At 43.8% G+C, this 19,924-nt stretch overlaps 1 long non-coding RNA gene across 1 annotated transcript; it reads left to right on the top strand.

The window, feature by feature from the left end:
* The first annotated feature begins 17,979 nt into the window (after window positions 1-17,979).
* Window positions 17,980-19,699, top strand: LOC141039297 (uncharacterized). Its single transcript, XR_012200228.1, has 2 exons — window positions 17,980-18,252; window positions 18,343-19,699. It is a non-coding gene; the product is annotated as an uncharacterized lncRNA (long non-coding RNA).
* Window positions 19,700-19,924: the final 225 nt, after the last annotated feature.

Below are 19,924 nucleotides of genomic sequence, written 5' to 3'. Positions count from 1 at the left end.
TGCCTCTGCTTGCTCCTGCTTTGTCAAAGGCCTGTTTGGTTCAGTTTCTATCGACGGAGTAGAATCTGAACCAAAAGGCGAACCCAAGAGAATCCGATGCTGTCAAAGGCCCGTTTGGTTCAGTTTTTATCGACAGATTTCGCTGCCGCACAGCAGAATCTGAACCAAAAGGCGAACCCAGCAGAATCTGATTCCAGAAATTCGCTGCCAAAATCTGAAAAAAAAAAAGGAAGCAGCCCAGGACGTGCTTTTTAAAATCTGATTCCGCTGCGGGTCAAAATCTGAAAAGGTTGTATTAGCTGGTTTGCCAAATGACATCTTTTTTACATCAAATTTTTCACCGCTGTTTTTCACAACAGATTGATTTTTCACAGCTACTTTTAAAAATCCACGGCCGAACCAAACAGGGCGGCTCCATCTTCTTTGATGGTGGATCAGACGTGAACAGGGTGATCTTTTCTCCAGACGTGAACAGGGTGATAGTGCCTCCGGAAGGCTCTCTCTACAAAAAGCGCAGTTAGAAAGTGATAGTTTCCCTACCTTCTATATGGGGCTTCAAAGAGAAGCTTAATTTGGATGAACGGAAGTGAAGTGTTGACACAAATTAAATATCAGGTGAAATATTATTATTACACTAGTAGAACGCCCTGACCATCACCTCGACACGGATTCTTTTTTTAGCGTTCACATATCCATTTTTAGCTCTCTCATAATCTGCAAAAATAAGAGTGCATATTAAAATAAAATAAAATATATAAAACTTATATTTGCATTATTAAATATATAAAGAAAAACAATTATTTATATGCATCTCTTTTGATTGTGTAGAACTCGGCGAGTTTTCAGTCCGGTTCATTAAAAGGCTTTGTCAACATTTGTAAAGCACCATCTGAAGCCTAGGTTTTTATCTTTGATCTACAAAAGTGAATGTATAAATATATATTAAAATAAGACATAAACTAAGATAAGCTCATAGGCAATATATATTCATTGGTTAGCTTCTAGATACGAGGATCGCTTTTAGTCAAAGTGACTGGCATAATGCTTTTTGGTAGAGTGAGTCATATAATTTTAATAAAGGAAACACTTTCTATCTATGGTAGAGCGAGTCGTATAATTTTAATAAAGGAAACACTTTTTATCTATAGTTTGATAGGAGACCATCTTCAGACCGTGACCGTCAATTCTATTAGAATCATCTTACGGTGTAGATACGTATCTTACGGTGTAGATGCGTTTTATCTCATCGGCTGAGGGGCTAATTACCTGCACCATTCTCGCGTAATAACTCCTTCCTAATCACTTGCCCGTATCCCGTCTCTCCTTCTCATCTCGCCTCTCACCTTCCTAATCACTTGCCCGTATCCCGTCTCTCCTTCTCATCTCGCCTCTCACGGAAGCTACCCCATTGTCGCCGCCAACCGCATCAACCCGGCATCCCCGATCTCGGCGATCATCTGTTGCCTCCTTCGCAGCACATCAAACTCACCAGGCTCTCCAGATCCGTTTCCCTGCTGCCTGATGACTCCCAGATCCGTTCCATTGCTCCTCCCTGCCCCATGGTGCTCTCCACTTAGACGACTTTGAGAAATATCACATGCAGATGTGTCGTCTCGGCTTAGATTCAGTACTTCACCATGTTGCCCATCGGATGAATCGGCTGCCAGAGTCGGACCCAATGCCAAGAGAACCAACGACGGCTTCCAACATTTTATAAGTAAGTTCCTGTAAGCTGTTGACTGCCCATCGCCCCTGATTGAAAATCTATGGTATGGCAGTGCATCGATCGTCCCCGTTTTGTTAAATTGCAATTGCCACATAGCAATTTTGTTTGTAATTCATTGGCTGCCCGGTGTTAGGAGTAATCTTTAGTCTAGCTTAGTTGAGTTAGATTCGATTTTTGTTGGAATCATGTTCGCTGGTTGTATAGGCCTCCATTCTGAATTTAGACGAATAGCAATCATGGTAGCTGGTAATTAGGAGTACTACATCTGTACGTGTACTGCTAGGAATAGTCATGTAAGTTTGGAATATCTAACACAGAGTACTGATTTGTATTTATGTTCTTTGTCTGCCTAGTATTATTATGTTCAGGTATTAGGGGTTGTGAATCATCAAACAATTTTGTAGTCAGAGTATTTAAATCATTTTATGACCGATAGATATGAAAGGTAGGCAATTGTGCTTCGAATTAAGATGAGAATTATCCACAAATATGATCGACGGTTGGCGGCAGATTTTTCTTTCAAAATTGCATGCTTCCAACTAACAATAATATTGCACCCACTGTACTATTTTCCGGCTTCTTACCCTCACCGCCAACCGCGTAATCCCCGTCGCCACCCTAGTGCACCTCCAGATCATGTCCCGTTGCCGTCCCATCCATGGTGCACGTTCAATTGGCAAAGAAGGTATACGTGCATCCCTGGCGCCCCCCCTACTCACTCGACCCACGGTTTAATTCATCTCATGATTGATTCATTTTTAATCACTTGGTTTGCTTTGCGTTACTTTGGATGCTTGCTTCGATGAATTTTGTGGAGTGTATCTATGTTCTATCCGATGTGTAATGGATCGCGCTATGCCATCTACGATTTTTGACCTAGTTAGAGTGCACTTTATACCAAACGTCATGCCTTGATTCCATCTTTTTTGTCACATTTTATTTGATATAATCTCACAAAACACACAATTAGGTTAGATAAAATTTGTTTGAAGATGACAAATTTCCGCCCTTGGCTATCAGCGGCAAGCATGTTATCTATCATTTTCAGATTTAGGTGCTTCCAGTCAAATTTGTGTGCATCCAATAGGTCTCACTTATGTTGTGATAACTATTTGTTTTACTTTAGTTCATCCATGCTTCTTATGTACATATAGTCCTTCCATGCTTCTGACAGATGGAACTTCACTCTATTGGCATGATTTTTAGGTGTACATATGTCAAGATTATTGCTTCAGAACACGCATGCTCTTCCTATGGCCGGGCAGTGGCTTGCCTTCAGAAGAGGACCTTTTCTGGCAGAGGTCACCAGATCTAGCAGGCGATGCTCTGGTGCCGTGCTGTCTGACAAGGAGATATGACGTTCAAGATAGGATTAGCGATGGCATGTGTTGGGGAACGCGGTAATTTCAAAAAAATTCCTACGATCACGCAAGATATATGTGATGCATAGCAACGAGCGGGAGAGTATAGTCCACGTACCCTCGTAGACTGTAAGCGGAAGCGTTATGACAACGCGGTTGATGTAGTCGTATGTCTTCACGATCCGACCGATCCTAGTACTGAAAGTACGGCACCTCCGCGATCTGCACACGTTCAGCTCGGTGACGTTCCACGAACTCTTGATCCAGCTGAGTGTTGAGGGAGAGCTTCGCCAGCACGACGGCGTGATGACGGTGATGATGAAGCTACCGGCGCAGGGCTTCGCCTAAGGACTGCAACAACATGACCGAGGTGGATCATGGTGGAGGGGGACCGCACACGACTAAAAGCAATCAACTTGTGTGTTTTAGGATGCCCCCTGCCCCCGTATATAAAGGAGCAAGGGGGGAGGCCGGCCTTGTAGGTTTCCAACAAGGGGGAAAGAGGGGGAAGGGAGGAGAGGGAGAGAGGGAGAAGGAAAGGGGGGCGCCGCCCCCCTTCCCTTGTCCTATTCGGACTCCAAGGGGGGGTCCGGTAACCCCTCCGGCACTCCGGTTTTGCCCGAAACCACCCGGAACACTTCTGGTGTCCGAATATAGTCGTCCAATATATCGATCTTTATGTCTCGACCATTTCGAGACTCCTCATCATATCCGTGATCATATCCGGGACTTCGAACTACCTTCGGTACATCAAAACACATAAACTCATAATACCGATCATCACCGAACGTTAAGCGTGCGGACCCTACGGGTTCGAGAACTATGTAGACATGACCGAGACACATCTCCGGTCAATAACCAATAGCGGAACCTGGATGTTCATATTGGCTCCCACATATTCTATGAATATTTTTATCGGTCAAACCGCATAACAACATACGTTGTTCCCTTTGTCAACGGTATGTTACTTGCCCGAGATTCGATCATCGGTATCTCAATACCTAGTTCAATCTCGTTACCGGCAAGTCTCTTTACTCGTTCTGTAATGCATCATCCCGTAACTAACTCATTAGTCACATCGCTTGCAAGGCTTATAGTGATGTGCATTACCGAGAGGACCCAGAGATACCTCTCCGACAATCGGAGTGACAAATCCTAATCTCGATCTACGCCAACTCAACAAACACCATCAGAGACACCTGTAGAGCATCTTATAATCACCCAGTTACGTTGTGACGTCTGATAGCACACAAAGTGTTCCTCCGGTATTCGGGAGTTGCATAATCTCATAGTCAACGGGTCTGCAACATTCAGATCTGTATGTATTTTGCAAATCTCTATGTCTCCCTGCTACCTCTTGAGCACTGCGTTGGTTTTCCCTTGAAGAGGAAAGGGTGATGCAGTAAAGTAGCGTAAGTATTTTCCTAAGTTTTTGAGAACCAAGGTATCAATCCAGTAGGAGATCACGTTCAAGTCCCACGCACCTACACAAACAAACAAGAACCTCGCAACCAACGCGATAAAGGGGTTGTCAATCCCTTCACGGTCAGTTACGAGAGTGAGATCTGATAGATATGATAAGATAATATTTTTGGTATTTTTATAATAAAGATGCAAAGTAAAATAAACGAGAATAAAAATAGCTAAGTGTTGGAAGATTAATATGATGGAAAATAGACCTGGGGGCCATAGGTTTCACTAGTGGCTTCTCTCAAGAGCATAAGTATTACGGTGGGTAAACGAATTACTGTCGAGCAATTGATAGAATTGAGCATGATAATATCTATGTATGATCATGTATATAGGCATCACGTCCGCGACAAGTAGACCGAAACGATTCTGCATCTACTACTATTACTCCACACATCGACCGCTATCCAGCATGCATCTAGAGTATTAAGTTCATAAGAACAAAGTAATGCTTTAAGAAAGATGACATGATGTAGAGGGATAAACACATGCAATATGATATAAACCCCATCTTTTTATCCTTGATGACAACAATACAATATGTGTCGTTTCCCTTTCTGTCACTGGGATCGAGCACCGCAAGATTGAACCCAAAGCTAAGCACTTCTCCCATTGCAAGAAAGATCAATCTAGTAGACCAAACCAAACTGATAATTTGAAGAGACTTGCAAAGATAACCAATCATACATAAAAGAATTCAGAGGAGATTCAAATATTTTTCATAGATAAACTTGATCATAAACCCACAATTCATCGGATCTCGACAAACACACCGCAAAAGAAGATTACATCGAATAGATCTCCACGAGAGAGGGGGATAACTTTGTATTGAGATCCAAAGAGAGAGAAGAAGCCATCTAGCTAATAACTATGGACCCGAAGGTCTGAGGTAAACTACTCACACATCATCGGAGAGGCTATGGTGTTGATGTAGAAGCCCTCTGTGATCAATGCCCCCTCCGGCGGAGCGCCGGAAAAGGCCCCAAGATGGGATCTCACGGGTACAGAAGGTTGCGGCGGTGGAAATAGGGTTTTGGCTCTCGTTCTGATCGTTTGGGGGTACGTAGGTATATATAGGAGGAAGAAGTACGTCGGTGGAGCAACGTGGGCCCCACGAGGGTGGAGGGCGCGCCTGGGGCGGTAGGCGCGCCCCCCTGCCTCATGCTCTCCATGTTGATTGCTTTGCGTAGACTAAGTCCTCTGGATCATGTTTGTTCCGAAAATCACGTTCCCGAAGGTTTCATTCCGTTTGGACTCCGTTTGATATTCCTTTTCTGCGAAACACTGAAATAGGTAAAAAAACAGCAATTTGGGCTGGCCCTCCGGTCAATAGGTTAGTCCCAAAAATAATATAGAAGTGTATAATAAAGCCCATTAAACATCCAAAACAGAATATAATATAGCATGGAACAATAAAAAATTATTGATATGTTGGAGACGTATCAAGCATCCCCAAGCTTAATTCCTGCTCGTCCTCGAGTAGGTAAATGACAAAAACAGAATTTTTGATGTGGAATGGTACTTAGCATAATTTTCAATGTAATTCTCTTATTTGTGGTATGAATATTTAGATCCGAAAGATTCAAGACAAAAGTTTAATATTGACATAAAAATAATAATACTTCAAGCATACTAACTAAGCAATTATGTCTTCTCAAAATAACATGGCCAAAGAAAGTTATCCCTACAAAATCATATAGTCTGGCTATGCTCTATCTTCACCACACAAAATATTTAAATCATGCACAACCCCGATGACAAGCCAAGCAATTGTTTCATACTTTTGGTGTTCTCAACTTCTCAATCTTCACGCAATACATGAGCGTGAGCCATGGATATAGCACTATATGTGGAATAGAATGGTGGTTGTGGAGAAGACAAAAAGGGAGAAGATAGTCTCACATCAACTAGGCGTATCAACGGGCTATGGAGATGCCCATTAATAGATATCAATGTGAGTGAGTAGGGATTGCCATGCAACGAATGCACTAGAGCTATAAGTGTATGAAAGCTCAACAAAAGAAACTAAGTGGGTGTGCATCCAACTCGCTCGCTCACGAAGACCTAGGGCAATTTTGAGGAAGCCCATCATTGGAATATACAAGCCAATTTATATAATGAGAAATTCCCACTAGTATATGAAAATGATATCATAGGAGACTCTCTATCATGAAGATCATGGTGCTACTTTGAAGCACAAGTGTGGTAAAAGGATAGTAGCATTGTCCCTTCTCTCTTTTTCTCTCATTTTTTTTAGTCCGGAGTCTCATCCCGACTTGTGGGGGAATCATAGTCTCCATCATCCTTTCCTCACTTGGTACAATGCTCTAATAATGATGATCATCACACTTTTATTTACTTTACAACTCAAGAATTACAACTCAATACTTAGAACAAAATATGACTCTATGTGAATGCCTCCGGCGGTGTACCGGGATATGCAATGAATCAAGAGTGACATGTATGAAAATTATGAACGGTAGCTTTGCCACAAATACGATGTCAACTACATGATCATGCAAAGCAATATGACAATGATGGAGCGTGTCATAGTAAACGGAACGGTGGTAAGTTGCATGGCAATATCTCGGAATGGCTATGGAAATGCCATGATAGGTAGGTATGGTGGCTGTTTTGAGGAAGGTATATGGTGGGTGTATGATACCGGCGAAAAGTGCGCGGTATTAGAGAGGCTAGCAATGGTGGAAGGATGAGAGTGCGTATAATCCATGGACTCAACATTAGTCATAAAGAACTCATATACTTGTTGCAAAAATCTACAAGTTATCAAAGCAAAGTATTACGCGCATGCTCCTAGGGGGATAGATTGGTAGGAAAAGACCATCGCTCATCCCCGACCGCCACTCATAAGGAAGACAATCAATAAATAAATCATGCCCCGTCTTCATCACATAACGGTTCACCATACGTGCATGCTACGGGAATCACAAACTTTAACACAAGTATTCCTCAAATTCACAACTACTCAACTAGCATGACTCTAATATCACCATCTTCATATCTCAAAACAATTATCAAGCATCAAACTTCTCATAGTATTCAACACACTCATAAGAAATTTTTTACTAATCTTGGATGACTATCATATTAGGACTAATTTTATGATTAAAGCAAAGGGATATTTAAATTAGTGCCCCTGGTTCCTTAGTTGTGCTCACTTTTCCCCACGCTCCAAACTTTTGCTCACTTTTCCCCTCTTCCTTAGCTGAAACTCTCACAAATGCTCATAGCGGGCGTTTACCGTCTTGACCGTCCATTGACCGTTAATTGCTGACGAGTGGGGCCGAGTCTTCGTTTGACTGTTGCTTGCTGACGGGTGGGATCGCAAGGAGACACGTATTGGGCAGCTTGTCTGAATCTGAAACAAATCTAGACAGGCCGCACTGCACCGCGCCGCCCCTCCCCCTCCGCCGGCGTCGTGCCGCGTCCACCGCAGTTGTTTCCTCCACCCTATGCCCCTATTCAGTTCGTCGGCGACGCCGCGTCTCCGCCAGATATAGCCCACCTCCCCACCTGGGATTACATAGCGATGTTGAGTGAGGACGGCCGGAATGCAGTCGACCGTGGAGAGGATTGGGTGGAATCTGCGGCAGATAATTCATGGATTAAACCTGGGTAAGCATTGTTTCCTCTCGAATTGACGTTCTAAGTCGTATTGTAGGCCGTATTTGACTTCTGTTTGCTTGAATCGTTTGAATTTGTGCTCGATTTTACTCGGCTAACTGAAGCCTTTGTTTCCTTCAACAAAATAGGATTGATCCCGCGCTGGCTTTCCGGCTAGCGATTAGAATGGAAACTAGTGTGCTGCGTGGTACTAAACCGCATTTGATTTCATCATTTTCTATCCCAAAGTGGTAGAAACCAGCATATCTTTCAAAGATTTGCGAGCTGAGCTCCGAAACACCTATCCCTGGAGTGATGCCGATGCTGTTGAACTGAATTACTTCAGCAGTGACGAGCAAAGATTTCTCCCACTAACTTGCGACGATCATATGCCGTTGCTTTTTGCTGGGATTGCTGGCTGCCGATTTGGTAAACTCCAAATCGATGTGCTTCAGCCACGCGCAGAACGGGCGAAGGGGAAGGGAGTTCAGACATCATCTGTCTGTGCTAATAGCCAGCACCCCGGCACTCCTTGTAGGTCGACACCAAGTAAAGCAAGTGGTTCATGGAGCCACAACATGCCTGCTGCCAATTCTGGTTCTGATTCAGCTGCTGCTTCTCGTGTACCTTCTGCAGTTGGTGTAGAAGAAGATGCAGAACCTGACGAGGCAGTGCCTACAAATGATGATGAAGACGAGATGATGTTTCCTGAATTGGTCGATGTAGCCAGTCAGCAAGCAGTGGACGACGAATATATGGAGGAGCCCATCAGCCAAGCTAGGTTTGATGACACTGACGATGAAGAGAAGGTGGAGAACATGGACAGCTTAATCGAGGATGAATACGATGGTGATGACATGCCAACAATTGAGTGGAACAGGGAAAAACCTGAGCTTAGTCTAGGTACCATTTTCCAATCAATGGTGGACTGTCGGAATGCAGTGACAACATGGTGCATTATATCTGAAAACACCTATAAGATTAAAAGGAGTGAGCCAGCAAGGTTCACAGTATTTTGTCCATATCCTAGGTGTAGGTGGAAGTTGCATGCATCTCGTATGAGAAAGAGCAAATATATTCAGGTAATCCAAGTTCAGATAGTAATTTAGTTTCAGATCGTTGAGTAAGGTTTCTTAACTGTTTTTTACCCTTTTATTTTGTTTCAGATAAAGAAAAACCCACACAAGCACACATGTCCACCTGGAGGGGGAGGGGGGAAGGCCAAAATCAAGCTAGCAAAAACTAGGTGGGTGGCAGATGCTATATTGGATTGGCTGAGAGAAGAACCTGGACTAGGTCCAACAGCACTCCATGGGAAGCTTTTTGAGAAGTACAAGATAGAAATTCCTTACATGAGAATTTTCAATGCTAGGGAAAAGGCTCTTGACAGAATTAATGGTCAATGGAATGACAATTTTCAGCTGCTTTACACTTTCAAAGCTGAAGTGGAGATGGCAAGTCCAGGGAGTGTTGTAGAGATTGACAAGCATACAGTTCCATTCAAAATAAAAGGGAATTCATTTCAGAAGGAGTGCTTCAGAAGGACTTTGTTTGTTTCAAGGCTTGCTGGCAGGGGTTTCTAGATGGTTGCAGGCCCTATTTGGCTGTAGATGCTACACATTTGACTGGAAGATGGAGAGGACAGCTAGTAGCAGCTTTTGCAGTTGATGGACACAACTGGCTATTCCCAGTTGCATTTGGTGGTGTGGAGGCAGAGTCTGAGGAAAGTTGGGTCTGGTTTCTGCAGCAGTTGCGCAACATTATAGGCACACCCCCAGGTTTAGCTATACACACATATGCTTGCAAGGGTTTAGAGAGTGCAGTGGAAATTGTATTCCCTGGAGTGGAGCATAGGGAATGTATGCGACACCTAGCGCATAATTTCAAAAAGAAGTTCAAAGGTAAAGTTTATGATGAGAACTTATGGCCAGCATCATACACATGCAGCAAAAGGAAGCATGAACACCATTTGAGAGTGTTGTATGCTCAAAATCCTCTTGTGAAGGAGTACATGGATGCACATCATGGTAAGGTGTGGTCAAGAAGCAAATTCAATGAAATATGCAAAGTAGATTATGTGACCACTAACCTTGCAGAATACTTCAATTCAAAGTTCAAGTCAGTGAAAGGGCTCTTGTTGTGGCAATCATTTGACAAGATGAGGCAAATGATCATGATAAAGATGGCTCTTCGCAAAAGAATTGCAGAAACACAATATGTTGGTCATCAAATGCTCCCATCACTGATTAAGGCATTGCACTCGAAGGCAAGAGGACTGAAGATGAAATGTATTCGATCTGGTACATATGAGGGAGAGGTTACCTATACTGACACTAAAAATAGGGTATGGAGGTATCCTGTGAACCTAAGTACTAGAGAATGTACTTGTAGGCAATGGCAGATCCGTGGGAAGCCATGCATACATGCCCTACATCTGATGACCATTATCGGGGGTGCAGATGGTGAAGTTGATCAATATTGCTCTGAGTATTTCTCTGTTGCCAAATTTATGTCTGCTTATGCTGACAATGTGCCTGCACTATTGGGGAAAGATCAATGGAACATAGTAGATCCAGGGTTCAAACTCCATGCTCCTGTCATTACTAGACCACCAGGAAGACCAAGGAACCAGAGGATTAGAGCAGGTGAGGAGAGTCGTCTACCAAAGAAGCTGTTGGAAATATGCCCTAGAGGCAATAATAAATGGTTATTATTATATTTCTTTGTTCATGATAATAGTCTATTATTCATGCTATAATTGTATGTCCGGAAATTGTAATACATGTGTGAATACATAGACCACAACGTGTCCCTAGTAAGCCTCTAATTGACTAGCTCGTTGATCAACAGATAGACAGTGGCATCATGAGCCAGGCCTGTGCGTAGTTACTATGCACGAGTAGAACACAAAGCAGTTGTGGGCGTTGAGTTTGCCAATTCTTCTTGCCGCTACTAGTCGTTTCTTGTTTCGGCGGCATTGTAGGATGAAGCGGCCCGGACCGACCTTACACGTACGCTTACGTGAGACTGGTTCCACCGACTGACATGCACTAGTTGCATAAGGTGGCTAGCGGGTGTCTGTCTCTCCTACTTTAGTCGGAACGGATTCGATGAAAAGGGTCCTTATGAAGGGTAAATAGAAATTGGCAAATCACGTTGTGGTCATACGTAGGTAAGAAAACGTTCTTGCTAGAAACCTACAAACCACGTAAAAACTTGCAACAACAATTAGAGGACGTCTAACTTGTTTTTGCAGCAAGTGCTATGTGATGTGATATGGCCAGAAGATGTGATGAATGATATATGTGATGTATGAGATTGATCATATTCTTGTAATAGGAATCACGACTTGCATGTCGATGAGTATGACAACCGGCAGGAGCCATAGGAGTTGTCTTTATTATTTTGCATGACCTGCGTGTCATTGAATAACGCCATGTAATTTACTTTACTTTGTTGCTAAACGCGTTAGCCATAGAAGTAGAAGTAATCGTTGGCGTGACGACTTCATGAAGACACAATGATGGAGATCATGGTGTCATGCCGGTGACGAAGATGATCATGGTGCCCCGAAGATGGAGATCAAAGGAGCATAATGATATTGGCCATATCATGTCACTATTTGATTGCATGTGATGTTTATCATGTTTTTGCATCTTATTTGCTTAGAACAACGGTAGTAAGTAAGATGATCCCTTATAATAATTTCAAGAAAGTGTTCACCCTAACTGTGCACCGTTGCGAAGGTTCGTTGTTTCGAAGCACCACATGATGATCGGGTGTGATAGATTCTAACGTTCGAATACAACAGGTGTTGACGAGCCTAGCATGTACAGACATGGCCTCGGAACACACGCAATACACTTAGGTTGACTTGACGAGCCTAGCATGTACAGACATGGCCCTGGGAACACGGAGGACCAAAAGGTCGAGCATGAGTCGTATAGAAGATACGATCAACATGGAGATGTTCACCGATCTTGACTAGTCCGTCTCACATGATGATCGGACACGGCCTAGTTAAACTCGGATCATGTTTCACTTAGATGACGAGAGGGATGTCTATCTGAGTGGGAGTTCATTAAATAATTTGATTAGATGAACTCAATTATCATGAACTTAGTCTAAAATCTTTACACTATGTCTTGTAGATCAAATGGCCAACGTTGTCCTCAATTTCAACGCGTACCTAGAGAAAACCAAGCTGAAAGATGATGGCAGCAACTATACGGACTGGGTCCGGAACCTGAGGATCATCCTCATAGTAGCCAAGAAAGATTATGTCTTAGAAGCGCCGCTAGGTGAAGCACCAATCCCTGAGAACCAAGACGTTATGAACGCTTGGCAGCAGCGTGCTGATGATTACTCCCTCGTTCAGTGCGGCATGCTTTACAGCTTAGAACCGGGTCTCCAAAAGCGTTTTGAGAAACATGGAGCATATGAGATATTCGAGGAGCTGAAATTGGTTTTTCAAGCTCATGCCCGGGTCGAGAGATATGATGTCTCCGACAAGTTCTTCAACTGTAAAATGGAGGAGAACAGTTCTGTTAGTGAGCACATACTCAGAATGTCTCGGTTGCACAACCGCTTGTCTCAGCTGGGAGTTAATCTCCCGGATGACGCGGTCATTGACAGAATCCTCCAGTCGCTTCCACCAAGCTACAAGAGCTTTGTGATGAACTACAATATGCAGGGGATGGAAAAGACCATTCCCGAGGTATATTCAATGCTGAAATCAGCGGAAGGGGAGATCAGAAAAGAACATCAAGTGTTGATGGTGAATAAAACCACTAAGTTCAAGAAGGGCAAGGGTAAGAAGAACTTCAAGAAGGACGGCAAGGGAGTTGCCGCGCCCGGTAAACCAGTTACTGGGAAGAAGTCAAGGAATGGACCCAAGCCCGAGACTGAGTGCTTTTATTGCAAGGGAAGTGGTCACTGGAAGCGGAACTGCCCCAAATACTTAGCGGACAAGAAGAAGGCCGGCAACACCAAAGGTATATGTGATATACAAGTTATTGATGTGTACCTTACCAGTACTCGTAGTAGCTCCTGGGTATTTGATACCGGTGCGGTTGCTCATATTTGTAACTCAAAACAGGAACTACGGAATAAACGGAGACTGGCAAAGGACGAGGTGACGATGCGCGTCGGGAATGGTTCCAAGGTCGATGTGATCACCGTCGGCACGCTACCTCTGCATCTACCCACGGGATTAGTTTTAAACCTCAATAATTGTTATTTAGTGCCAGCTTTGAGCATGAACATTGTATCTGGATCTCGTTTAATTCGAGATGGCTACTCATTTAAATCCGAGAATAATGGTTGTTCTGTTTATTTGAGAGATATGTTTTATGGTCATGCCCCGCTGGTCAATGGTTTATTTTTGATGAATCTCGAACGTGATGTTACACATGTTCATAGTGTGAATACCAAAAGATGTAAAGTTGATAACGATAGTCCCACATACTTGTGGCACTGCCGCCTTGGTCACATTGGTGTCAAGCGCATGAAGAAGCTCCATGCAGATGGACTTTTGGAGTCTCTTGATTACGAATCATTTGACACGTGCGCACCATGCCTCATGGGTAAGATGACCAAGACTCCGTTCTCCGGAACAATGGAGCGAGCAACCAACTTATTGGAAATCATACATACCGATGTGTGCGGTCCAATGAGTGTTGAGGCTCGCGGAGGATATCGTTATGTTCTCACTCTCACTGATGATTTAAGTAGATATGGGTATGTCTACCTAATGAAACACAAGTCTGAAACCTTTGAAAAGTTCAAGGAATTTCAGAGTGAAGTCGAGAATCAACGTGACAGGAAAATAAAATTCTTACGATCAGATCGTGGTGGAGAATATCTAAGTCACGAATTTGGTACACACTTAAGGAAATGTGGAATAGTTTCACAACTCACGCCGCCTGGAACACCTCAGAGAAACGGTGTGTCCGAACGTCGTAATCGCACTCTATTGGATATGGTGCGATCTATGATGTCTCTTACCGATTTACCGCTCTCATTTTGGGGCTATGCTTTAGAGACTGCCGCATTCACTTTAAATAGGGCTCCGTCGAAATCCATTGAGACGACACCGTATGAATTATGGTTTGGGAAGAAACCTAAGCTATCGTTTCTAAAAGTTTGGGGATGCGATGCTTATGTCAAGAAACTTCAACCTGAAAAGCTCGAACCCAAATCGGAAAAATGCGTCTTCATAGGATACCCTAAGGAAACTATTGGGTATACCTTCTACCTCAGATCCGAAGGCAAGATCTTCGTTGCCAAGAACGGGTCCTTTCTAGAGAAGGAGTTTCTCTCGAAAGAATTGAGTGGGAGGAAAGTGGAACTTGATGAGGTGATAGTCACCCCTTCCGAACCGGAAAGTAGCGCAGCGCGGGAAAATGTTCCTGTGGTGCCTACACCGACTGGGGAGGAAGTTAATGATGATGATCATGAAGCTTCGGATCAAGTTACTGAACTTCGTAGGTCCACAAGGACACGTTCCGCACCAGAGTGGTATGGCAACCCTGTCCTGGAAATCATGTTGTTAGACAACGGTGAACCTTCGAACTATGAAGAAGCGATGGCGGGCCCGGATTCCGACAAATGGCTAGAAGCCATGAAATCCGAGATAGGATCCATGTATGAAAACGAAGTATGGACTTTGACTGACTTGCCCAATGATCGGCGAGCCATAGAAAACAAATGGATCTTTAAGAAGAAGACGGACGCGGATGGTAATGTGACCATCTACAAAGCTCGACTTGTCGCTAAGGTTTATCGACAAGTTCAAGGGGTTGACTACGATGAGACTTTCTCACCCGTAGCGAAGCTGAAGTCCGTCTGAATCATGTTAGCAATTGCCGCATACTATGATTATGAGATATGGCAGATGGACGTCAAAACGACATTCCTTAACGGCTTCCTTAAGGAAGAGTTGTATATGATGCAGCCGGAAGGTTTTGTCGATCCTAAGAATGCTAACAAAGTATGCAAGCTCCAGCGCTCAATTTATGGGCTGGTGCAAGCATCTCGGAGTTGGAACATTCGCTTTGATGAGATGATCAAAGCGTTTGGGTTTACACAGACTTATGGAGAAGCCTGTGTTTACAAGAAAGTGAGTGGGAGCTCTGTAGCATTTCTCATATTATATGTGGATGACATACTATTGATGGGAAATGATATAGAATTCTTGGAAAGTATAAAGGCCTATTTGAATAAGTGTTTTTCAATGAAGGACCTTGGAGAAGCTGCTTATATATTAGGCATCAAGATCTATAGAGATAGATCAAGACGCCTCATTGGTCTTTCACAAAGTACATACCTTGACAAGATATTGAAGAAGTTCAATATGGATCAGTCCAAGAAGGGGTTCTTGCCTGTATTGCAAGGTGTGCAATTGAGCACGGCTCAATGCCCGACCACGGCAGAAGATATAGAAAAGATGAGTGTCATCCCCTATGCCTCGGCCATAGGGTCTATTATGTATGCCATGCTGTGTACCAGACCTGATGTAAACCTTGCCGTAAGTTTGGTAGGAAGATACCAAAGTAATCCCGGCATGGAACACTGGACAGCGGTCAAGAATATCCTAAAGTACCTGAAGAGGACTAAGGATATGTTTCTCGTTTATGGAGGTGACGAAGAGCTCGTCGTAAAGGGTTACGTCGACGCTAGCTTCGACACAGATCTGGATGACTCGAAGTCACAGACCGGATACGTGTATATTTTGAATGGAGGAGCAGTAAGCTGGTGCAGTTGCAAGCAAAGCGTCGTGGCGAGATCTACATGTGAAGCGGAGTACATGGCAGCCTCGGAGGCAGCACAGGAAGCAGTCTGGATGAAGGAGTTCATTACCGACCTAGGGGTGATTCCCAATGCGTCGGGCCCGATGACTCTCTTCTGTGACAACACTGGAGCCATTGCCCTTGCGAAGGAGCCCAGGTTTCACAGGAAGACCAGGCATATCAAGCGTCGCTTCAACTCCATTCGTGAAAGTGTTCAAAATGGAGACATAGATATTTGTAAAGTACATACGGACCTGAATGTAGCAGATCCATTGACTAAACCTCTCCCTAGGGCAAAACATGATCAACACCAGGACGCAATGGGTGTTCGATTCATCACAATGTAACTAGATTATTGACTCTAGTGCAAGTGGGAGACTGTTGGAAACATGCCCTAGAGGCAATAATAAATGGTTATTATTATATTTCTTTGTTCATGATAATAGTCTATTATTCATGCTATAATTGTATTGTCCGGAAATCGTAATACATGTGTGAATACATAGACCACAACATGTCCCTAGTAAGCCTCTAATTGACTAGCTCGTTGATCAACAGATAGTCATGGTTTCCTGACTATGGACATTGGATGTCATTGATAACGGGATCACATCATTAGGAGAATGATGTGATGGACAAGACCCAATCCTAAGCATAGCATAAAAGATCGTGTAGTTTCGTTTGCTAGAGCTTTTCCAATGTCAAGTATCTTTTCCTTAGACCATGAGATCGTGCAACTCCCGGATACCGTAGGAGTGCTTTGGGTGTGCCAAACGTCACAACGTAACTGGGTGACTATAAAGGTGCCCTACGGGTATATCCGAAAGTGTCTGTTGGGTTGGCACGGATCGAGACTGGGATTTGTCACTCCGTGTGACGGAGAGGTATCTCTGGGCCCACTCGGTAATGCATCATCATAATGAGCTCAATGTGACTAAGGCGTTAGTCACGGGATCATGCATTGTGGTACGAGTAAAGAGACTTGCCGGTAACGAGATTGAACAAGGTATTGGGATACCGACGATCGAATCTCGGGCAAGTAACATACCGATTGACAAAGGGAATTGCATACGGATTGATTGAATCCTCGACACCGTGTTCATCCGATGAGATCATCGTGGAACATGTGGGAGCCAACATGGGTATCCAGATCCCGCTGTTGGTTATTGACCGGAGAGGCGTCTCGGTCATGTCTGCATGTCTCCCGAACCCGTAGGGTCTACACACTTAAGGTTCGGTGACGCTAGGGTTGTAGAGATATATGTATGCGGAAACCCGAAAGTTGTTCGGAGTCCCGGATGAGATCCCGGACGTCACGAGAGGTTCCGGAATGGTCCGGAGGTGAAGAATTATATATAGGAAGTCCAGTTTCGGGAGTTACCGGTATTGTACCGGGACCACCGGAAGGGTCCCGGGGGTCCACCGGGTGGGGCCACCTATCCCGGAGGGCCCCGTGGGCTGAAAGTGGAAGGGAACCAGCCCTTAGTGGGCTGGGGCGCCCCCCTTGGGCCTCCCCCCATGCGCCTAGGGTTGGGAACCCTAGGGGGGAGCTTCCCCCTTGCCTTGGGGGGCAAGGCACCCCTTTCCACCCCTTGGCCGCCGCCCCCCCAACCCTAGATGGGTTTTGGCCGGCCCCCCTCCCAAGGGGGCCTATATAAAGGGGGGAGGGAGGGCAGCAACCTACAGCCTTGGGCGCCTCCCTCCTCCCCTGCAACACCTCTCTCTCTCTCTCGCAGAAGCTCGGCGAAGCCCTGCCGGAGACCCGCTACATCCACCACCACGCCGTCGTGCTGCTGGATCTCCATCAACCTCTCCTTCCCCCTTGCTGGATCAAGAAGGAGGAGACGTCGCTGCATCGTACGTGTGTTGAACGCGGAGGTGCCGTCCGTTTGGCACTCGGTCATCGGTGATTTGGATCACGGCGAGTACGACTCCGTCATCCACGTTCATTGGAACGCTTCCGCTCGCGATCTACAAGGGTATGTAGATGCACTCCTTTCCCCTCGTTGCTAGTAGACTCCATAGATGCATCTTGGTGAGCGTAGGAAAATTTTAAATTATGCTACGATTCCCAACAGAAGCGTGCTTGCAAAAAATGTGGAGTTCTGGGGCATATTGCTAGGCTTTGTACCAATGCAGTGGATGCATCATTTGGAGAGGAGGAAAGATGGACAGCAGCCAATGCTGAGGAGAATGCAGCAGCAATGGAGACTGAAGATGCAGTGGAGAATGCAGCAGCAATTGAAGCAGTGGAGAATGCAGCAGCAAATGAAGCATCTTGGTATGTGTTTGCACCCTTTGTAGAATGCAGCTACCCTTTTGTTTGCATTTGTTGCGTTTTTTGCCTATGGCTTATAATTTTATTTACCAGCTCTAGGGAGAAAAGGCCAAGAGATGAAGAAGCAGAAGATTTTGAAACCATGGCCTTTGATGGTTTTGAAGCTATAAGAGAGGAAGAGGAGGGGGTAATTTTTCCAATTGTGCCTTTAAAGATTATTGAACCCATAGATGACCGTCAAATGGTCGTCAAGTGCTCGGCGAGTGGAACTACTCCATCAACACCTCCACGGGAAAACCCCAAGTAAAGCCCAAGATCAAAAGGAACAAGAGTCTGAAAGAAAAGAGCATCTCAACTAGGGAAACCAGGAGCAAGACGGTGAAGCCAGCTGCAAACACAAGGAGCAAGTCGAAAATTTGAATTAAGTTGTTGGGAAATGTTTGTGTTGTCAATTTGAGGGCGAGTCGATCGCTTAAAACTTGGTAGATTTGTATTAAGATGTTGGCATCTTAAAACTTGGTATATTTAAGCTACTGTGAAAACTTATCAGTTGTAATAAGGGATCCCTTGTAATAATGTTGCTTCTACTTTGGTTTCTTATTTGTGTCAGAATTCAAATTTCCATCAAAATTTGAATTTAAATCAATATTTTAATTTGGGCCAAAATTTGGATTCGAGCCAGAGTTGAAGTTGAACATTGGAGGTTCATTGCTCTGTGCGGTGTATTTGATCGAGCATTTGAAGTCCAATATTCGTAGGTGAACAGTCCGAATGAGAAATGTGCTAGAAACAAGCTCGAAAGCTAGGGTAAACAGCCCTATTTGAAATCAAGTTTTTTTGACCTTGGCTAAATGAGGCATATATATTTTTATTAACACTTGTTCCATATATATATGGTAAAAACGAAGTCTCACTATTTATTGATTAATATTCATATTACTACATTTTTTTGAAAAAATATGCTTTTAATTCAAAACCGTCAAATAACACGTTTTAGATATGAAAATGAAAAAGTAAGTTCAGATCCTTCTTATTCTCGAAAATGAAGCTATGGAGATTTTTCTGATTTTTTTGAATTTTTTTGATTTTTTTTCAAACCCTAAACCCTCTCTCCCTATTATACGAACTCTGAACATGTTCATAGGTGATAGCTCATTTGTGTGAAGCCTTGTTTCATGAAAATGACCTACACCAAGTTTATATTTTTTTCTCATAACCTTGTCACATATGACGGCTATGTGCACAAGAATTACAACATTTTGAGTTTTTTGAATTTTTTAAAAAACATTTGAACTTGATTTTGACAGATCACTTCAAAAAATGATTTTTCAAAAAAATGCCCCTATACCGAGTTTATATTTTTTTATGGTAACTAGGTCTCATAAACGGACGAACTACGTTTGTTTTATATTTTTACTATTTTTTCTAATTTAGTTATGGCCATTTGAAATCTGGTCAAACCCTAATAACCCCGTTGACTCGCTCATAACCCCGCAGAAATGCTCCAAACCCTAGCGTCGAATGTCCGCCGTCGGATCCTACCAAGCGCCAAACACCACCCGTCAGATGTGGGGCGGGCATGCGCGATCCGCGTGATGCATCCTGATTGGCTACTGCACTGTCCTTCTCGGGTTTTTACGATCTGCCCCACTTTACATATGAAATTGTATTTTTC

Source organism: Aegilops tauschii, chromosome 1 (genome assembly GCF_002575655.3).
Source record: "Aegilops tauschii subsp. strangulata cultivar AL8/78 chromosome 1, Aet v6.0, whole genome shotgun sequence".
NCBI classification, from domain to species: domain Eukaryota; kingdom Viridiplantae; phylum Streptophyta; class Magnoliopsida; order Poales; family Poaceae; genus Aegilops; species Aegilops tauschii.
The sequence above is the reverse complement of the archived record's forward strand: the minus strand, read 5'-3'. Positions and strand labels throughout refer to the sequence as shown.